This window comes from Drosophila navojoa, chromosome 2 (genome assembly GCF_054131105.1).
Source record: "Drosophila navojoa isolate 15081-1374.11 chromosome 2, UAZ_NAV_1.0, whole genome shotgun sequence".
Lineage (NCBI taxonomy): Eukaryota > Metazoa > Arthropoda > Insecta > Diptera > Drosophilidae > Drosophila > Drosophila navojoa.
In genome coordinates, this window is record NC_142890.1 from 12,662,739 (window position 1) to 12,684,045 (window position 21,307).

Below are 21,307 nucleotides of genomic sequence, written 5' to 3' on the forward strand. Positions count from 1 at the left end.
ATCTGTCGATGGCCAGCCGTCTCTGTGGCCATTCTGCTGGCCAAAGAGCGCACTCACAATTAAATTATTTATGCCCCTGGCTGTGGCCTATGAAAGGTTAAACGTGTTAAATGCAACCATCCATGCGGCACGTTCAATTGCGATAGTTTCTCTCATATTTAAATTTATATTTTGGTTTATCTTTTACTTTGTCAACTGTTTTGTTTTTTTTTTGTTTTTTTTTTTTGGTTACCTACCTGCCGTATTTAATAAGCCAGCGAGCATTTACTGCCCGTAATAGCTTCTTAATTATTCATTTGGCCATAAACATTTTGGCCAGCGCCACGTTTTGTCTGCCAACATAAGCAATTGGGTCATTACCATCCAGCCTAGCTGGCTAATGCCAGCTGCCACAGACCTTGACTTAACGCGTACATAAAACACAGATTTACAGGCCATCAAACGTGTAGAGCACTGTACTAAATCTAACGTGCTGTAAACACGCCGTCAAGGAATCATGCTCCATCATGAGACTTTCCATAGTAATTCACGGCTTATTTTTGCATCATCTAATGCCATTGATCAGCTCTACAAGACTTTTTATCTGTTACTGCAAGCTTAATGCATTTTTTGTTTATATATATTTCAGCCTTTACGCATCTTTAAAGTTTATTCAATTTTTATCATACATATATAAAGGCCCAACTGCACAAGCATATCTCTTCCTTCCTATTAATATGACTTAATTTTAAGCTTCTTTACTTTTTACGCACATACTTCATGCTGTGGTTACCAAAGTTATATAGAGAATTTAAATAAAGAATGGAAGCCACTTCACAGCCGAGTGCAATCGACTGTTTTATATCCGCTCAAGGTGTTTGCACAGTTAAATTTCAATAAAATTCATATTTTCTGCCTGAATTTTTCTCTTAAGCGCAAAGCTGTGATAATTCTATAGATGTTGAATAGAGAGTATATTTATATATATAATGGGCTCGAACGTGTAATAAAACAAAATATTCCTGGAGAGGTTTGAGGAGTAAAATAAGTAGATTTAGTTCTATAGGGTATCATACTCTATATTGGCTTTAATACTTAGCCGCAGCTTATAAATTTATGCCTATAGAGGAATATTCTATGAGTTTAAACTATTTTCTGCCGAATATGCAACTTAAAGCAGAATATCTCTTGTCTTTAATCTCTGTTCATCTGGCATTGTTTCTTCATTGTCTGCACATTAACTGGGCCATGTTGTTAGTCTCTTGACACAACTCTAGGGCCAATTAAAATATATTTGCCGTGTAGTGAATAGTGAAATTAACACACGCGCAAAAAAAAATGACGTAATTTAAGTGAACAGAAAATCAAATTGAGGCAATAATGTTGTTACTTTTATTGAATTAATAATTCTGTACCTTAATGAATGCATAATTGAATAATAAACTACATGCACACGCCCGCGCCTACCCCAGGGAATACATATTTGTACCTAGATGCAGTTGTTGTTGTTGTTGTTTCTGCAGTCAGCGTCGCTGTTGCGTGTTTAATTTGTTAACCTTTTAACTTTTATGCACTTTAGCTGAGAGCCGTGTTGAGTCCGCGGGTAATAAAACTGAGTTGGATCTCATTAAGTAATCACATGGAATATTTCCGCAGCCAATTAAACCCGAAAGCCGCAGCTTCGGATGCAAATACCAACCAGCGTGACAGATAGATGGACAAGCGTGCTGATACATATAGTCGAGCGTAGTCACAGCTACAATTACAGTTACTGATACAGCTATAGATACGGCCACAGATAAAGATACGAGTGTGCACTCGCATATGGACTAACAAATACAATTAAATTCGATTCAGGATGCATTTATGCAGTTGCCATTTACATACACTGACACATACGCCATACACATGCACACATACATATATGTACATATGTATGTATTTCTTTTTTCACGATGTCGCCAATTTTTGTAGGTTTTTTATACCCAGGCAATATGGGGAATTTGTGGAGAGGGTATACTAGACTTGTTTAAATGTGTGTGCATCTCAAGAATATTTGGAAAATTAAACCATTAGAAAATAGGAAAAATTTTAATAAAGTATATATTAATAAGGCTTAAGAGCTAAAGCTATGATATATATTTGAATATATGATATTTCCTACAAGAATATATAATCTTTTGAATTTGCAATGTATCGAAAAGGCTGAACAAAAAACTTAGGTTGAGTGAGAGAGAAGGCACTATTCATATAATGAAGTTGTTAAGTTGTTGTTCAGAAAGTTGCTCTTTTAATACAGAAATTTCTCTTGGATAGTGCTAAAATACCAAACGATAAAACTAATCTGGTTTCAGTTAGTCTAAAATACATATCAGTATAATGTATAATATAAAGTCTAAGACCTTGGAACACGTAAAGTTTAAAGTCTTATTGAAATTGATTTCTGAGTAATACTAGGGTAGATATTTAGCCACTGAATGAAATTTGCAAAATATTGATGGTATCTGCTCGGCCGTCATTAATATTTACAGACTTAAACTTGTTTCTTTTGGCTTGTGTCAACGACATAAAAACAGAGCCATGGATCCGCTGATAAACGAAATGATTTCAATAATGGAAATTTAATATGAGTGTATTTTTTTCGAATTCGGCTTGAATAGCATTGACTCAAGTGTATTGTCCTACGCTAATTGCACGTATGAAACGATCGATGAAGCCGGTTTGGTCCGCTTAGTGCCGAACCTGAAAATTGCACTGGAACCTGCCATTGAACGGCTGCTTCCGCAAACAAAAGTTTTCATTGCGCATTATTTACGAGCGCAGTTGGTATGATTGCCTGCCTGCTTGGCTGCCTGGCTGCCTGGCTGCCGGCTGTTGATTACGTGGCATTAGATCAAGTCGATTGCACCACAATAAATACCGCGACCGAACAGCTACCAAGACAATTTCTGAGCTTCAATCGTGCGGCGAGCCAATTGCACTGTCCATTTGGATGGCCAAACAGCTGGCTTGACATCATTTTGCAGCCACGAAATGTGGCCAAACCGACAGCCAAACACCTGACTGACCGGGCCGACTCACTGACTGGCCGACTGGCTGACAGAGAGGCGCGTCGGCCGACAGGTTCCAGCCTGATTAAGAGAGCTAAGCAGCGTTCGCGAATCGAAACGTCTGGCATACGCATGGCAGTGGCGTTTTATTGAGTAAGTGTGTGTTTTTTGGCCAGTTGGCTGCCTGCTTGAATCTGATTGCTTATTTGTATCTCATGGATACGATGTGTTGCATTTTACATTTGCCTGTTTGGCTTTGCTGTATCTTTGGGCCACTACCATTTCGGTTTCTCAGTTTGTTTGCACAATTTATGCGCAACAGTCGCCAACGCTGTCGGTTCACAGCCGTTAGCTGTTGCCGTTACCCCTTCCTCCCGCCCACCCCACCGCACCGCATCTCTGACTACTCTCAAAGCGCCGCACGCACAGCTGTCCCATGTCCACAGTCGACTGGCTAGCCAAAAAGTTTCTATCTTTTTTCGAATTTCCAACCCGAACCGACGTGCGTATCTGTGTGTGCACATATTAGCCACAGAAACCACATTCAAACTATGTGTATATGTTTGCTTGTATGTATGTATGCATGCATTGGTAGCAGCACTGATACTAACTAAAATCCAACACCATAGTGACTACCAACTTTCAGCTCGTAAATAAATCAAAGCAATGCCAAGTGCACAGTGGGCACAACCAAGCAAATCTTTGATGCAATTAGGTATGTATATTTTGCCTCAAAGTAGAAGCCAATTAAATTCTCAGATTCTGTCGGCAAAATTAGCTCGTTGCACTAAGGCTAATAAAAGGGATTGAAGACAGGTTCTACTTGCAAAAAAACTTGCTATTGGCTATGTATATACGACATTATCTGTTATGAATTCCTAATAGAATATGTATATCTAATAGAACTGAGTTCAAACTCAATACGTAGCTGGTCAAAGTTTGTTTTGTTTTTTGCCTTTACAAAAATGTTCCGAAAGTCATTTAGTGCTCTTTCAGTAAGAAAGTATTCGAAAATATATAAATATATATATAATGCAGTATAAATTGAAGTAATTGATATTAAGCCTTAATTTGAACTCAAATTTAATTTTTATATTTATTTTTTATACCCTAAACCTATTGAAAATGGGAAATCAGGGTATATTGGTTTTGTAATTTAATTTATGTATTCATTTAGAGTTCCTTCGACTTTAATAAACATTCTCTCTCTCTCTATCTTTCTACTTAGCCTCTTGTATGGCATCCACTGTACATTGCTTGGCTGGTTTGCCTCTCTAAGCTTTTTATATACATTTGCGTGCTTCTTTTGCGCTTTGGTAATTTGTTTTAAATATTTGTTTAAAATATCAAAACGCATGACAACACACGTACACATTTGTACGTGGTTTCTAACAGATATATGTGAAAATAAAAGTTGTTTGCTAGGAGTGGTGCTTGCACGGGATTCTCACCACAAAAAAAAAAAAATACAAACTAAAAAAAAAAAAAAATAAATAAATAAACTGCCCATTAAATCTCAAGCCCTTCCATTGACACCCGCACACACACACACACACTTATATTTGTTGTGTTGGCCAGAGTGAGCTGTTCATAGCGTGCGGTCATGGTGCGTACGTAGGTGATTCTTAACGGTTCCCCAAAACGTGTTGCGATTGGGCTTTCCATTAATTTTTGTCTTTCTTGTTTGGTTTTATACAAATTTTGTTATGCATTACGCAGCTCGATGATGTTGAAACATGTGCGCGAGTTTTCTTCCTGTGCTTCGCTTACCAATCGCGGCCCAGTCCCAGTTTTAAAATCTTCCGTTTTAACATATTCGTCAAAATACGTGATATCATTTGTGGGCCACTTTCGTAGCTGGCCTAGCAACTGGCCTCCGGCGCAATTAATTTCATAAATTATTTCTGAGCAATCAAGAAATTCATATCCACTGTAAATATTTATAGATTTTCTCGTTTTCTGATAAATTTTCCATCTACACTCGTTTTAAATGCCGTTTATCTTAATTTCAGTTGATTGTCCACTTGATTTATTATTCAAAATTTACATAGTCGCATATAATTCATTTAAATCGCATTTCTAAACCGTTTCAAGGTTATTTAGCTGTTTTTTTTTTTATCATAACGTGCGAATTTGCCTTACTTTATGAGATATTTAGTTAAGTTTAGTTATTTTATATATTAAATGCCATTGGCAGAAATACATCAAACGAAAGAGAAAAGCCTCAAATATGTAGTTTATAGAGAATCAATTGCAGTTCCTCGAAGAGCTGATACCCTTTCTATACAAATTAATAAGTGTTCAAAATTTGCATATGAAATTAATATTTTTTTTATCTTATTTTTGTTGTAACTATAACGTAAAGTAAACGAATTTTTAGTTTAATTTTATATTAAAAATTTTTGCACCAAAAATATAAAAATATATGATAATTTAAAATATAAATATATATATGATTTTTGATTGGATTTGTTCATTAATGCTTAATTTATAAAATCAATTAAATTTATATATATATGTATAAATATTTTTTTAATGATTCTCCTTTTTTTTTTGTTATTATTTTGTTTTTATTATTTTATTGAATATTTAAATGTAGTTTTTTTTTTTTTTTTTTTTTTTTTTTTTTTTTTTTTTTTGCATATTGTATTTGATATAAATTAATTTTAATATATTTTACAACTTTGCAATAATTTCTACTACTCTCCAGAATAGTGTATATGATTGCAAACCGCTGCATTGAATAACAACACACAGGCCGTATCGCACTGAAAAGCGCTCTGGGCTAAAAATGTGGAAAATAAAATAAAATCCAGAGAGACATAGAGACTGAGAGAGAGATAGAAAATATGAAATAAAATAACACGTATTGCATACATATAAATATAAAGAGTTCTGCTCAATCATAAAATCAAAGAGCGTTCAGTGAGACATATTTGCATGCATATAAATATATATACATATACGTACATATGTATATCAAGTAACAGGAGTAAGAGGAAATTGGTTAACGTGGCTTACATAGCAGGATATCTATATTAAAACAAAAAAAAAAAAATGTGAGTGAGCTTATTGCTGGCACAGCAGGCCAAATGGTCAATGGCCACGTGAGTTGGCCTGTATGAATGAACATGAGTGTTGGCTGTTTAAACAGTTGATTAAATAATGAGCAGCTTTAATAGAAATACATGGTCGGATGCGTAAATAATGATATACACTAATATAAATACATGGCCAGAGCAGCTGGCAAATGTACACAAGTTACTTGATTTTTGGATGATTTGAGCAAACAATTGTGTCAACAAGAGGCTCAGTGCTAATTGTGATTCTATCGACTGGACTGGACGGGAATTCAATTTCGATACGACAAAAAAAAACCGAACGTTTTCTGAGCGTGTTAAAGTCTCCGTTTTATCAATGTAAAAATTCATATAAAAATCTGTCAGAAGCTAAGTGGACATCTACAAAGCTCCAGAGAGATTGACAGAGGGAGAGTGGGAGAGAGAGAGAGAGAGAGAGAGAGAGAGATAGACAGAGAGAGGAGAGAGCGGAAATTGTTGCAGCACTTCAATCGCATTTGCATGCGATTGGATTCAATCATTCAATTTGTCCGGTCTCTTATTCAATTGATGGAGGAGAGGCGTGTGGGGGCGCCTGGTCGATTGGCCGAGCTGGGGATAGTGGCTAGGGCCAATGCATTGGTTTGGCGGCGACCAAGCAATTCATTTATGAAGCCTGAATGTTGCGTTCTTGTATTTATTTTGCGCACAAAGAGTTTTGTATGTAAGTACACACATTTTTGTTTTGCATTTATGCATACATGTATATACATATATGTATATGCACATATACATATAAATGTATAGAGGCGCCCTTAAACCAACAGCCATGCAGGCAACACTCCAGGCCAGGCCAGGCCCGGCCAGGCCATCCACAAACGATTCAGTTATTTTTTATGGTTTCTTGCGCCGTTTTGTTTGCTCTTTGTTGTTATTGTTTTTTTTTATTTATTTATATATATATGTATAAATATTGTTGCGTTAGTTAAAACATGCAAGTGCAATCGATAAACGTGCGTGGGCGGTGCCCATCTTTGGGCGCATTGCAGTCAAAGGGAAGCAATCAATGAGTACACACACACACACACACCCACACATGCACATATATATAGCCATGTGCCCGCTGGATTACAAGCAAGACGAGCGTGTGGCCCATCCCACAAACAAGAAAGTATCGGAAAGGCTCCATGAAATCGATTTAATCATAATCCAGCTTTTACTATTTATTGTTTTGAGCTATAGTATAAATATGGGGATGTATTAATACAAGCACAAAATATGATTCACATGCTTTTGTTGCTGCTGTTCGTGCTGCTCCTGCTCGTGCTGCTGTTGCTGCTGCTGCTGCTTCTGTTGTTGCTACTGTTGCTGTCGCTGGACGCCCACTTGACTTGGCTGGCATGCCCAGGGTTCGGGCATATTTATGGTTATAGTATGCATAACTGGAGGCAACCATAAAGTAATAATATGAAAGCGGCATGTCCCAAACCCCATTCCCATGCCCATGCCCATGCTCATTCCCCAAAACCCACTTACAGCGCAGCAGCTACCAGTGTTTCACTATGTATATGTATATATAGATATATGTCTAGCTGGAGGCGGCTGCATTGAAGCAGGAGGCGTGGCATTTGTAGTTCTCACAAGTATTGCTTGAGCAATCATTGATTTCGGTTCAACTTCGTTTTCTTATGCAAATACGCAAAGCATTTTCTATTTCAACTTGCTCTCCTGCTACTCTCTGTGCATGTGTGCATGTGTGTGTGTGTGTTTCAGTATGTGCGAGTTTTGTTGGAGTTAAAGCTACTGCTAGGGATAAGCACTTATTTGGATTTTATTTTAGTATTTATTAAAAAATATAACTTGAAGAAATCAAGTGGAAATAGGATTTTTGTTGAGTTGCGAGTGCACAACTCGGAATATACCCTAAGCCACAAAAGTTATCCTTGCTGAGGATTGATGAGAAAGCTTTTATTAATAATTCAGCATAAATACATATGTAGGTCAGACTTGAGCTCTGTTACAGTTCACTTAAAAGAAATACAGCCAATGTATTAATTCATCTCGAAGGCTTTCTTCTGTCTGTCACATCCTTGGCCTTTGTATGGTTATGACCGATGTCAACGATTCAATGGTTGCAGAGGTCTAACGAAATGCTAAATTGAATCTGAATTGTAAACTACATTGTGAATTGTTATTATTTTTCCACTTCTCCTGGTTTTGCTATTACAACCAATTGATATTCAATTACTCTCTACGTGGCTAATGCAGCTGAGGCTCTTTCAGCTACAAATTTGATCAAGAAAATATATAAAAATAAAATAAAAATAAATAAATGAAAATACAATCGAATTTAATTTTGGAATATTATTTATGAATGTGAAGAAAACGATTTACGAACAACAATCAATTGAGCAATATTGAATTTACATTTTCAACGTGCAATCATATGTCCATGAAGAGATATGCCAAATATTGCGCAGCAGAAGATTAATGCAACATTCTAATTTATTTAATATGCTGCTCGATTTTGAAAAAGATATGAAAACAAATCTGAAATCAAAAGGCCACAAATAAATTTATTTGCATTTTAAAATGAATGAAGTAATAACTTTTATGCTGCATTAAATATGTGTACATATATCTGTGTGTGTGTGGCTGTGTGTGTTTGTATGTTTTTATGCGCTGCGCAAACATTGTGCCAAGCATTTGATTTTATGGAAATTTTTGATTTGCAACAAGCAAAATAAATTGCATGCAATTTGTGGGCCGCATAAAAATGAGCAACATAAATCCAGTTACCGGTCAGCCCGACCCGCCCGGCCAGCCCAGTTGGCCGAATGCATATGAGTGCCGCCACAGTCAGCTTAGTCTGTTCACATTTTGTATCAAGTATCCGGATGCACAAATGTATAATTATATGGCGAAAGCAACAAAATGCTTCTAGCCACAAAACATGCCACACACCAAATTCGAACTTTGCCCCGCACCAGCAATTGTTGCTGTTGTTGGCTGTGTCTGGTCTATTTGCAGTTCGTTGTTGGCTTTGAGGGTGCTGCAGAAGCAACGCAATCATTGGAATTAACAATGGAAAAATCAGTGAAACATCTATAAAAAAAAATATCCAAGAGATGAGACTGCCAACAAACAGCCAAAATATATATTTATATATATGTATATAGTATATATACATATAGAAGGGGGCAACAATTTACTTTGGGGCCAAAGGCTATTGCCTGGCTGAATGCTGGGATTGTCCCTCGATGGGCGGGCGTGGCAGTGCGATGATGTACTAGTGATAAAAAATAATGAGCAAATTGTAGCAACAGCGTCTGGCAGTAAAACATCTTTGTGCTACTTTGTCTGGGTCAGTCGGTCGTTGATACAGCCGATGGGGTTGTTGCCAGATTGGTTGTTTGATCTGTTGTTGACGAACGCCGCCCAGATTGGGTGGCGCACTCAATGAATTGGGCGTAACAACAACAAATTGCCCTTTAAGCGAGCGTAGCAAATGAATTTCGAAAAAAATCTTGTCAACATACAGACACACACAGAGGCACACCCACACACACACAGAACAATCATTCCACGTGCATTGATAAAGCTACAGGGAGATGCGTCTAAAGAAAATGCCGGCACATTTTCGGTGCGAGAGCAACAACAGTGAACTCTAAATAACATGCACAATGCCAAGATAAACGGCCAGATGAGCAACAGCAACGGCAACAGCAACAGCAACAGCAACAACAAAAACAATGAGCCAGAGAACACTTTGGCCGAACAAAAGCCTTTGTACGTGTCAAGCACTCATTGCTGTCAAACATGCCGCACAGTTGACGATGACGAAACGCAATGCGGCAACGTGTGGGAAAACAATCTGTAACATTTTCGCCTTACGGCCAGTTCATGCCATGCCAGGCCATGCCATGCCGTGCCCTGCCGTGCCGTACCGTGCCCTGCCATGGCATGGCCGGGCGTGTTCAGCCAAAGTCAAGTCGACCAGTTTGTGTTTGTTGCTGCAGAGGTAGCTCATCTATTTAGCCAGGCGTTAGCATAGCACGCAAAATACCCAAAGTCAGCCTACCACAGCCGACCTCACCCCACCGCACGCCACCAGCTTACACAGCCAGCGTGCTCATGCCACGCTCAGCAGACTTTTCATCCGTGCCTCGCTGTTGACACTTGAGCCGGCTATCGGGCTCAATTGATGTGTAGGCAACCCCAGCAGCGCCTCCTTAGCCTCACGCATCAATCGACCCCCGCAGCTTGCAATCTGGCATTCGCACTCAAACGTTCGCACGTACACCCCCACACATATACATACATAACTAGTCTATGTGAGTCGCATCGTACTTATAGCTGGCAGTTTTGAAATCTGAGCACTTTGAGCAGCGACAACAACAACGACGACAACAACACTAACACAAACATCATCCACAACAACAATAGCAAATATTAATCGTTAACAATAAATAATCGTCTAGAGGAGCTTTTTGTTGTTAGTTGTTGTTGTTGTTGTTGTTGTTGTAGGCGCTGCTGCTTTATGCATTTGTAGTCACATTTGTAATACAATTGTTTATGCTTTTGCTTTTGCGGCTTCTTATTGTTGCTGTGTTTTTATGGTTTGTCGCACACACACACACGCACACACACACACATACACTCACACTTACCTCCAGGCTATCCAGCAAAGTGTGACATAGTTTATTGTTATTTTATTGGGACCTCTTTTGGGCTTTCGCTTGCTTTGTAAATAATTCGTGCTCGCCACGTTTATGGCGTGATTTCTTCAGCTATTCATGCGCCTTCACACTTGTGTCAATATATATATACAAATATATATATAAATATATATATTATATAAATATACACTTACATATACTCGTACGTACTGTTCATACGTTTTGGGTTTTGTATTACCAGCATAAGAAAAAAAGGAATTGAAATCCGAGTAGATGATTACATTTTATACGCTTGACTCTTGCTATGCGATACTAATTAGTGAGACAGACTTATTAAATTAAAAGGGTTTTCTTGACATGATTGGTGTAAGATTATACCGAAATGTGTTTAAATGATTCTCAACATATATTTATACATAAGATTTCAGTACAAGTAAACTCACGCATATATGCACATCATTATTCGCTTTGGATATCATACAGATGTAAATTGAATAAACAGTATTTCCTATTTAAACTCCTCAAATTATAATCAAACAGTAAACATTGATTATAATTGCTACGTTGGCCTATGCTATAGAATTTTTCATTCATAAACAATAAACAATTAATGATAGCATTACACTTGGCGCTAGCATAAAAAATTTAAAGTAATTTCTATTCATAATAAATTCAAAATAATAAAAAATAAGCAAAATATACTAATAAAGTATAATTTCCTCAGCTCAGCTCATATTCCATTTTTACAGCTAAGAATTTCTATGGCATGCGGAAGACAGACACCGGTGAGGTGTTTGCCTGGCAAAGGGTGGAAGCCATAGCTAACATTGCTAAGCCAGCAGGGCTTGTGGAATAAAATGGGAATTTAAGATTTAAAGGAATTAGTATCTTCTATAAAGTGCGTGCTCCTGGCAACAGCGCAAATAGCTATAATGGACTTTTTTTACATAGATTATTTACAGTTATTCAGCAAGTAAAACGTGAAGTGCATTATAGCTGGCTGGCTTTAATATAGTGCTTATCTCTCTTTTGCTCTAAATGCTTAGTTACTTTCTATGCCTTTACGGATTATACAAGTTACAGCTTGTCAGAGCTTTTCAGTAGTGTAACTAAATATACCTTTAATATTTTGCATTTTTGCCATAACTATATTTAGTCTCTGACCTCGACTAATTAGTTTATTTGTTGCCGTCAAGCCCTACTACATGCAATTACGGAAATACAAAACAGTAAACTAAATGAATATAGAAAAAAACATACACATACACACACACACACACATCAGCTTGTAAATACAGTTAGTTCACAGGTCAACAGCAGCAAGCGCATGAAATTTAAATCTCACGAATTCTTGCGACTATTTTCCATGTTTTCTGCAATGAGATCAAATGAAATAGTAATAAGTTCATGTTTTTAACAATTGATTCAATTATGTTGTTTTTATATTTTTAAACTTTGCATATTTTATGCACAAAAGAATTGCAATATTTGCATTTTTTAAGTGATTTTTTCGAACATGATGAAAATATTATTTTTGCAGTCAAAAGCACATCGACTCCCGATATTGAAATCGAGGCTTGAGGCAAAATATTCGTTTGTATGTATATTCATATAGCCATCTATTGTTCTTATTGTACTATTGTCCTTTAATCGAGTTCATTTTAAATGCAAAATATGCACGAAGTCTTCTTATATATTTCTACTGATTTTTGTTTTTACTTTAATCTGCTATATATGTTAAGAATTTTAGAAAAATTTCATTCTAATCTCAAAATGGGTTAAGGAATGGAAATATATTTCTGACAGTTTTCAGTAATTGGCTTAAAATTTGTAACTGGATATGTTTAGATTGTAAATAAACGATACATATATTTAAAATAATTGATTATATTATATATTATATATATATATATATATATATATATAAATTAATATATATATATATATATATATATATATAAATTAATTCTTTTTTTGTATCAAACAAGTAATAAAAATTGACTATAAAACAATTGCAGCTTTTAATAATGCAGTGCATAAGCTTACTATTATGCATCGCAGTTACTAGACCCAAAACCTATTGAAAATGTAGGAAAGCAGGGTATATTATTTATGTTAAAATGTATGTAACAGGCCGACAGAAAACAATTATTTGAATCTAGACTCAACCTATATATTTTAAAAATAAAATTAAATTTAATAACAATTGTTATTCAAGTAATATTTTATTCTATACGTGCTTGAGTTTATTCGTGCATATTTTGCTTCTTGGAATATTCGATTGGAATATCAGCTCATAGAAGCGCATCCCGCAGTCGAGCAGTCTCGACCAGAGCTCGCTTAATTGCTTATTATTATTATTTACATTTGTGTAAATTAAAGCAAAATATAGTTAACTGCGGAAAACCAGTGGCAGCCGCAACACAAATCAGCGCATTAGATTTAATAAAATTGTAAATTAAATACACAGCAGCAACGGCGAGTCAGGAGGAGACTATTTATTAAATTATGTACATTTATTCGTAGATAAATATTAACAAAACAAATATTGGCAGCGCAGCACGACAAAAATAAAAGTTTGTCGCTGTAAATAATAAATACGCTGCAATTCAAATGGCTTCAGGTTAATTACGGTTCGATATTTATTTATATATTTTACATATTTATTTATTTATTCGTTTGCTGTACTTTTTTATGCTTGTTTTTTTTTTGTAGGCCATTCCTCAGTCGATTTTGGCTGGAAGTGCGGCGCTAAAAAACCTATTAATTAATATAAATTACAAGTCTAACGGGGCAATGTTTATTGCATGTTATTGTTGCAAATAGATTTTGTAAGGTCTCTTGCTTGTTGTTGTTGGTTTTTTTTACCGTTATTTAAATTAGTTTTTTGTGTACATGAGGTGGTTTTTTTTTTTTGGACTTGTCATTGATAATGCGCGAATTATGTAATTAAAATTTCAGTGCGCGACTTATGTGGATTTTTGTTGTTTTTTTTGGTTTTTTTGTTTTCTTTTTGCGTGGGCTATTTTCAATGTTGAAATATTAGCCATAAATTAATTGGTGTAATAATTGCGCAACGAAACAATTGAATTTGATTTAGAAAATACGCGCACAAATCACAGAAAAAATTGAATCAGCTCAAGCGTCGCGGAATTGATTAAAGCGAAATTAAATTATAAGAAATTAATTACATTGCAAAATGTACATGGCATATAATTCAAATGATATAATGGGCAATAATTAAATTGCTTTTACGGTTGCAGCAGAGCAACCGGAGTAAGCTTGATGGACTGACTCAACACACACACACACTAACACACACAGATACACAGATTGAAGGAATGCAATTGATTACAATGTAATACGTGCATATTGTTTGTGCAATGCCGCGTATACTTAATGTCTTATTTCGATTGTCGCTTAGCTGTTATCATTGAGCATTGAAAACTTTCATAATTAGGCATTACATGCAAAATGTGTCAGTCAGGCGTTTGCCTCAATCATGATGTATGACAGCTGTACGAGCATTTTGATATGATTGCTGTTGGGCATGTATGTGGCAATGCGAAAGCTGGCTTTTAATATTTGCCTAACTGATAGGCAAATGTTATGGCCAGGCCCATAACATAACCAGCAATAGCAATGCGAACACAGCCAGTAAGCCAGCAACAACAACAATTCGGTTACACTCAGGTGCGCACAATGGATGTATCTTCATGTGCGTGAGTTTGCCTGTGTTTAAGTGGGCAGAGAGGTGTGGCGGGCACCGCAACCACAATGGCATCAATGAGGCGTATCAACCATGTGACGTTGACGCCAACGGTCATTAGCTTGAGCTCGGCTCCCCACGCCCCCGCTCCGGGGCTTTACGCATGCGCAACACTTTGGCATTAGCTCGACAGATGTAAAGCTGATAAGAGCTGTCGGCTGGCATTGGGAATAACCAGATAGACAGAGACAGAGAGAGCCAGAGAGAGAGAGAGAGGCACGTAGCATTGTAATTGAAAATGTTTTGTCTGCTTTGCATGAAACTCATAATTGAATAAATCGGCATACATGTATAAGATTTCACACGTGCCCCCCCCCCCCCCCCCCCCATCAAAATTGGCCAGAGCTAATTAGCATGGCAAGAACTTTTACAGTTCTATTCGAGTGCACTCTGTTGATGCAACTCGAATGGGCTTGTATCTCGGAAAATCAGAAAATCTCACGGTTGTACGCAATTAGCTGACCCCAACCTTTCACACCTCGTTGCTAACGATGCTGGCAAAGTGTTTCTCGCAATTAGTGGTAAACATTATCACTTTCGATGGCACTTGACTATTGTGCTATTTATTCAATGCATTTCAGTTAATAATTTGTTTATATTTTCGTAGCCATTTACGTATTTTTGAAAAAGATTTTCAAATAGTTTTCCCACCGCGCTTTATGTGCATTCTAATTGAAGTGCTTATGCACGTAAGATGAGCAAACTCAATATCACAGTGTCTACAAATAATTACGTATACGCATTCGCATTTGGCTGTATTAATTAAAGCTAAGCACACACACAGATACACACACACACACACGCCGGCATACTCAGAAGCATCCCCCAGACACACATAGACATATTAGAGCTGCTAATAATTGAGATTCCCCTGCGTTTGGGGCCATCATGAATATGTTGCTTCTGCAAGCGTGGACCATTAATGTGCCGCCATAAACTAGAAGCTGTCACAAGCCACTCAATTTCAATACCATTGCGGCTCATAAAATGACGCATCAATATAATCGAAATGATCATTATCCGGACAGTGGGAGTGGCAGCTGGGCCAGACAGCTTCAGCAAGCAGCATAAAAACTATAATCAATATCCATATCCATTAGCGTTATCGTATCAACGAACTCAAATAATAACAACGTACATATGTCTGTGTGCACCGCAGACGACCGCAGAGATAACAGCTTCAGTCCCGGTCCCGTTGCCGTTCCCGGTCCCGTTCCCGCTCCTGGTCCCAATCCCGGTTCCGTGCCCAACCTACCGTTCATTTGTCTTCACGTAATTATCTTTTAATAGATTTAACGAATATTTTTCTCACTGACTTTGGCTCTGTCCTTACTGCCACAGTGGGCGGCACGGCACAGATTCAGTACTCGCCCAATCCCGTCGCCAGTCCCAGTCCCAAGTCCCAATCCCAAGCCCTCTTCAGAGCACATCACACAGAACAACAAACAATCTCCAGCTACTATAGCTGCTGCTGCTGCTGTTGTAGTTGTTGGGCGATGCGACCGGTCAGCCAGTCGGAAGCCGGAAGTTGTATGGCCATGCCACATGCGGCGGAGCCAATGAGGGATGAAGTATGCAGCAGAGGCTGGAGGCGGACAGACGGACGAAGTGGAAGGCTTTGCGCTGCTGATGGCAACGACAACCATTTTCGCTTTATGGACTTTCAAACTGTTGCTGTTAATTATTTCTTCTTCTTTTAATGTGGCCACTGCTGCTGCCGTCGTTCTTATTGCTGTTGCCATGTCCTTGTTGCCGCTGCTGCTGCCGCTGCTGCTGTTGTTGTTTGTTGTTGCGTTTGATGATGATGTTGTTGATATTATGCAATGGGGCTTCCCTGTGCACTGCTTACTGCTTACTGTTTACTGCTCACTGCTCACTGCCTCCGCTGCTCCCAAAGCCCTTGTTTGCACTTTTTCACCATTTTGCACTTTATTACAAAAGCATTAAATAAAATTCAAAGCGAATGGGCCTCGCAAGTGCGGGCAACCCAGAGAGCGAGAGAGAGAGAGAGAGAGAGAGAGAGAGAGAGAATGGGTGGCAGTGGGGGCAAACGGTGTTAACGGAGCAGCGAGGAGCTGCCTCTTCGATTCGCATTTGGGTTCATTGAAATATGCGAGGCGCAGTCGTTGACGCTGCAATGTTTGTTGCATTGCTTTCAGTTTTCTGGCTGTTTGTTGTTGTTATTGTTGTTGTTCTCTTTGTTGTTATTGTTGCGGTTCATACTTTTGTCTTTTGTTTTGGACCATTGTTTCGAGTTTTGCCGTTGCCACAGCATCGGCGGTAAACAAGCGCTAAAGTACGAGGACCACAGCCAAGTATCAGTATCAGAAGTGCCAAAAGCATTATGGCATTGGGATGAGAAACACTTCGACAGTGTCGCAAAAGGCTTGCGCCAATATCAATATCGTGGCGGAAATTATATAATCTTGAAAAGCCTTTAAGAGATGTGTTCAAAGTGTTGCTATGGGTAGGATATAGCTGCAGTCAGCTCAAGCCTGCATCTAGGTATTACTGATAACTGCTATCGAGAATCTGGACGCGAGATCTAAGTTAATATTCGAGTTAATTCTGATATTTTCTTTTAACATATATGAACAACTTAAGTATTCCTTTGGCAGTCTATCTTCATATTATTCGATTATTCGATTCGTATGTAAATTACTTTACAGTTTAATATTAATATTATTGAGAATTTGTATGTTGGTATAAATTAATAATACTGTATGTTTACATTGTGCTCACAATAACATAAATAAATGTAATTAAAATTATGGGAAATTTACCATGATGCTAATTATATTATTATTATACGTAGGCAGCTATTCAATTGGAAACTGAATTGATAACTGAATTTTAATTAGAAATAATGTACTATCGCAGTTATTAATTTCATTATAGCATTTACTTGCTGTATAAATTATACAGAATTTAATATTCTTATATAAAAATATATACAAAAAGTGATGAATAATGAATAAAATATAATTATATTGTTTGTTGTAAAAAATTAATAAAAATATTTAAAGTTAAGAAAAATACATAAATACTATGTGCTATGAATAATAAAATATCTGCATTAAATACTCAAATTGTTACCACTTAAATGTAAAATATATCCTAATGAAAATTTAACTCAATCACATGCTATGTTAAATTTTTAAACATTCACAACACTCTAAATTTCTTGAACAATATATAAATATAAATTAGAATAACACAGTGATATCGCACAAATTACTATGTATGTTTAATAAATATTTATGATTGCAAATTTATTTGCATAGTTTTGACACAGTGTGCAAAATGTTTCAATTAGCTGCGCTTCGATGTGCATCGCCGACAACAGGCAACAGGCAACAAGCAACAGCGACAGTGACGGCAACAGCAGGCAACAGCAGCAACAGCAGCAACAGCCGACGCAGCCAACAACAACAAAAAGTTAATAACAACAACAACAATAGAAAGGCGAGCACAGTGCCTGCAGCTGTGGCCTATAGTTAAACAATGTATAAATTCGCATACAAAAACAAGCCCCCAGCCCTTAGTTACAAACTGCCCCTGACACCATCAAGCCCCCGGATCATAGCCGAAGTAGCCGAGAATTCGTGCAGTGCAGTGCAGTGCGTTCTCCAATTTTGATGTTGGCGTTGGTGGCGTTGTGGTCGCCGGTGTGGTGCAATCAGTTGCTGTGGCTTTCTGCCCGACATTGCCAGCCATTCAGTTAGTCAGTCAGTCAGTGAGTCAGTCAGTCAGTGAGTCAGTGAGTCTGTCAGTAGCCAGCCAGCTAGTCAGGTTGGCAAGCTGCCCATGCAGCCGTCTACCTGCCTATGCGCTTGCCCCCCACCTCTCAGTGCTTTCGTCATTCATACGATTGAGTGAGCGCCGAGCCAAGCGGGTGAAAATTCCCCCAATTGGTGTGAAATGCAACATGCTAGTTGGCTGACTGCCTCACTGACTGACTGACTGACTGACTGACTGACTGGTTGACTGGTTGAGTGTCTGGTTGGCTGGCTGGCTTGTTGGCTGGTTTCCATTGCAAATATGGGTTAATTGTGCGCGGCTTCGACACTCAAATTATTTAATGTCCACTCTTATATCGCTCCCCTCACCTCCCCTCCCCTGGCCCGCACTCTCGATTGCATTGTCTGTTGTGCAGCGAATCGTGTTTCTTTACATTTATTACATGAGTCTGGCATCGTGGCCATTGTTATACGCTTCGCCATTTACCTATAGTAGATTTTCATTGAACTTGCCAGCTAGTCGCCGATAATCAAGTAATTAAATCATTTCGCTGCTATTGAGTTTGTAATTTTCATTCTTTATTATTAATTGTCATTGTATATATGTATATGTATATATGCATGTTGAATTTTTTCCTAGTTTCTGTTTAGTTTTTGGGTGTTGACATTTTGACTTTTAATTTGTGCGCAATTAAAATTCTACAGCGTCATCGACATGAGCACTTAAGTTAAATTTTATTCAAGACTATAAGTAGCCAGACACAGGGCTGCCTATTTACCCAGCTGTCTAGCTGCCCAGGTAATCATTGCCCGTGTATTGTGTTTCTGTTTGGCTGGTTTTACAACTTGATTGCCCGATTACTCGACGCGACGCGAGCAAACAGCAGTAGATAAAATGCATGTAAAAACCCATTAGAAACGGAAGCATTTAATAGAATTATTTCTAGAATAAAACATGAAGTATCTAAAGTTTTGCTTATACATAATATTTTCCACACTGGTTCACAATGTTAACAGAGTATATTAGCATTAAGTAGTCTGAAAAGAATACGACTTGAAATTCTAAATTAAATATATACCATGACTATGAGAGAGTATCTTATGCCCCAAGGGACAGTTTACTGCTTCCACGGTTGACTTCTCTTTTATATAGAACTAGAAAATGTGTCATCATTCTGAAACAAAACTCCAGAATTATCTAAAGACAACTGCTGACCTTCATTATGCATAAGACCCAAAACCTATATTCATATCCATTGACATCGCGCTGTATAATTAGTAGTTATTTTTATTTATTTGCAAATATAATTGCAATTATATGTTACGCATGAAGTAAAATGATTGATAAGCTTAAATTTCCATTAAGGAAATGCCGGAAGCATAGCATAACTATAGCTGAAACCATAAATGGTTTATAGTCGGATATAGCGCTGCTAATGCCCCTATCAATCAATACTTGTGAAAATGTAAATAGGATTTATGTTTATTTTTGTTTTTACACTCTTCATAATGCGCATAAAAACTCTGCGATTCTGATTGAGGAAAATATTTTAGTCCTTTAACTGAATTTACTTTTAATTAATTTCTGTAGAATTTTCCATAAAAAATATTGCATTGCTTTCAGTTTAATATAAAAAATATTTTAAATGTAATTTTTATGCATATTTTCTTCCAAATACTTATGCTTATCAGTGTAGAGTCAATGCGATTATGAGGGAATATTCTTGCATTGAGAATTTCAGTTTCAGCTTGATCTTGACTTCATCATTCCACACGGAATGTGCTTCAATAGATTTGCCAGCTCTAATCGATTTTTTTATTAGTATTCTACGACTTAAATTACATCGATATGGCCTAATGTCCAATACCAGTTAATTACAGTGCACTGCTCTTTGCACTGTGAACATGTGTTTCCAGAGAAAACAAGTTAAAATAATATACTGAAAATATACTTATATATGTACATATATAAGTACATATACATATAGGTGTAAGCAGCTCACCGTTTTAACAGTATGACTTATTTATGAACTACGATGCTCAAAGCTGTTGATGTATTCTTTCGTTCGGAAGCGGATGCTCCTTGAACATACTTTGTATGCAAGCATACAGTGAAGCTTTAAGTGTAAAAGAGGATATATATATGGATATATATATATATACATGCTGGCTTACATATATAGCCAAGATGGACTTTTGAAAGGGTGTTTAATCATAGATAAAATTGCAAACATAAAATTATAATTGATTTTAAAATCAATAAAGGTTATTTATTGCTCTATATAATTTCTAAATATATTATAGTAATTATATACAATGTTCATTTTGTTTATCTTGGGTATTATTAGAAAGGGATAATTATAAGTTGGGTTGATTAGCAGTTACTCATTTGGAGCTCTAGTAGCTAATTATCAAACAACGACCGTCAGTCAATAGTACTTACAGTGCTTGATCTCAGTATGACGCCACTATACAAATATCAAGTCTGATTTGCGAAAGTACAAACTTGTTTTATCGAGTATACTTTTAATTGCTCTGATCGATTTATACAATGTAGCGATGATATTTAATTAAGGAGCATATTATTATACATAGTATTTTATATATAATTAGTGCAAATATGCCTTCAAGTGAATTTCATTATATAAAAATAGTTCGACGCTATTTATATTGTAATTTATTTTTATTCTCGCAATTTCGCAATGGAATGGCTTGAATATTTAAAGCGTTCAATGGCTTTTTTTTGGATTGGCCGACATAGTTTTTGGGGTTTTTATTTTGTTGCTCGATGGAGCATTAATTAAAAGAACCCCACAACAACACATTTAGTGCTTTTGGGGGCTTTGTATGGAGGATATCCACTTTCATTTTGACTTTCACTTTGCCGCTTAGTATGAATTTTATTAAATTTGTACCCGAGTTGAAATTGGGGTTTTCGTTTTGGCTTATTTTTTTTTGTTTTCTTCTCTGCTGTTTGTTTTTGCCGCCCTCTGTCAACAGGTGCGTCTGGCACTTCATTACTGAATTTTAG

General features: G+C 36.9%; 1 protein-coding gene across 1 annotated transcript in view; it reads left to right on the forward strand.

Annotated features, from left to right (window-relative positions):
- wat (waterproof) overlaps nt 1-21,307 on the forward strand; it is a 30,927-nt gene that overhangs the window by 3,713 nt on the left and 5,907 nt on the right. The window lies entirely within an intron of this gene.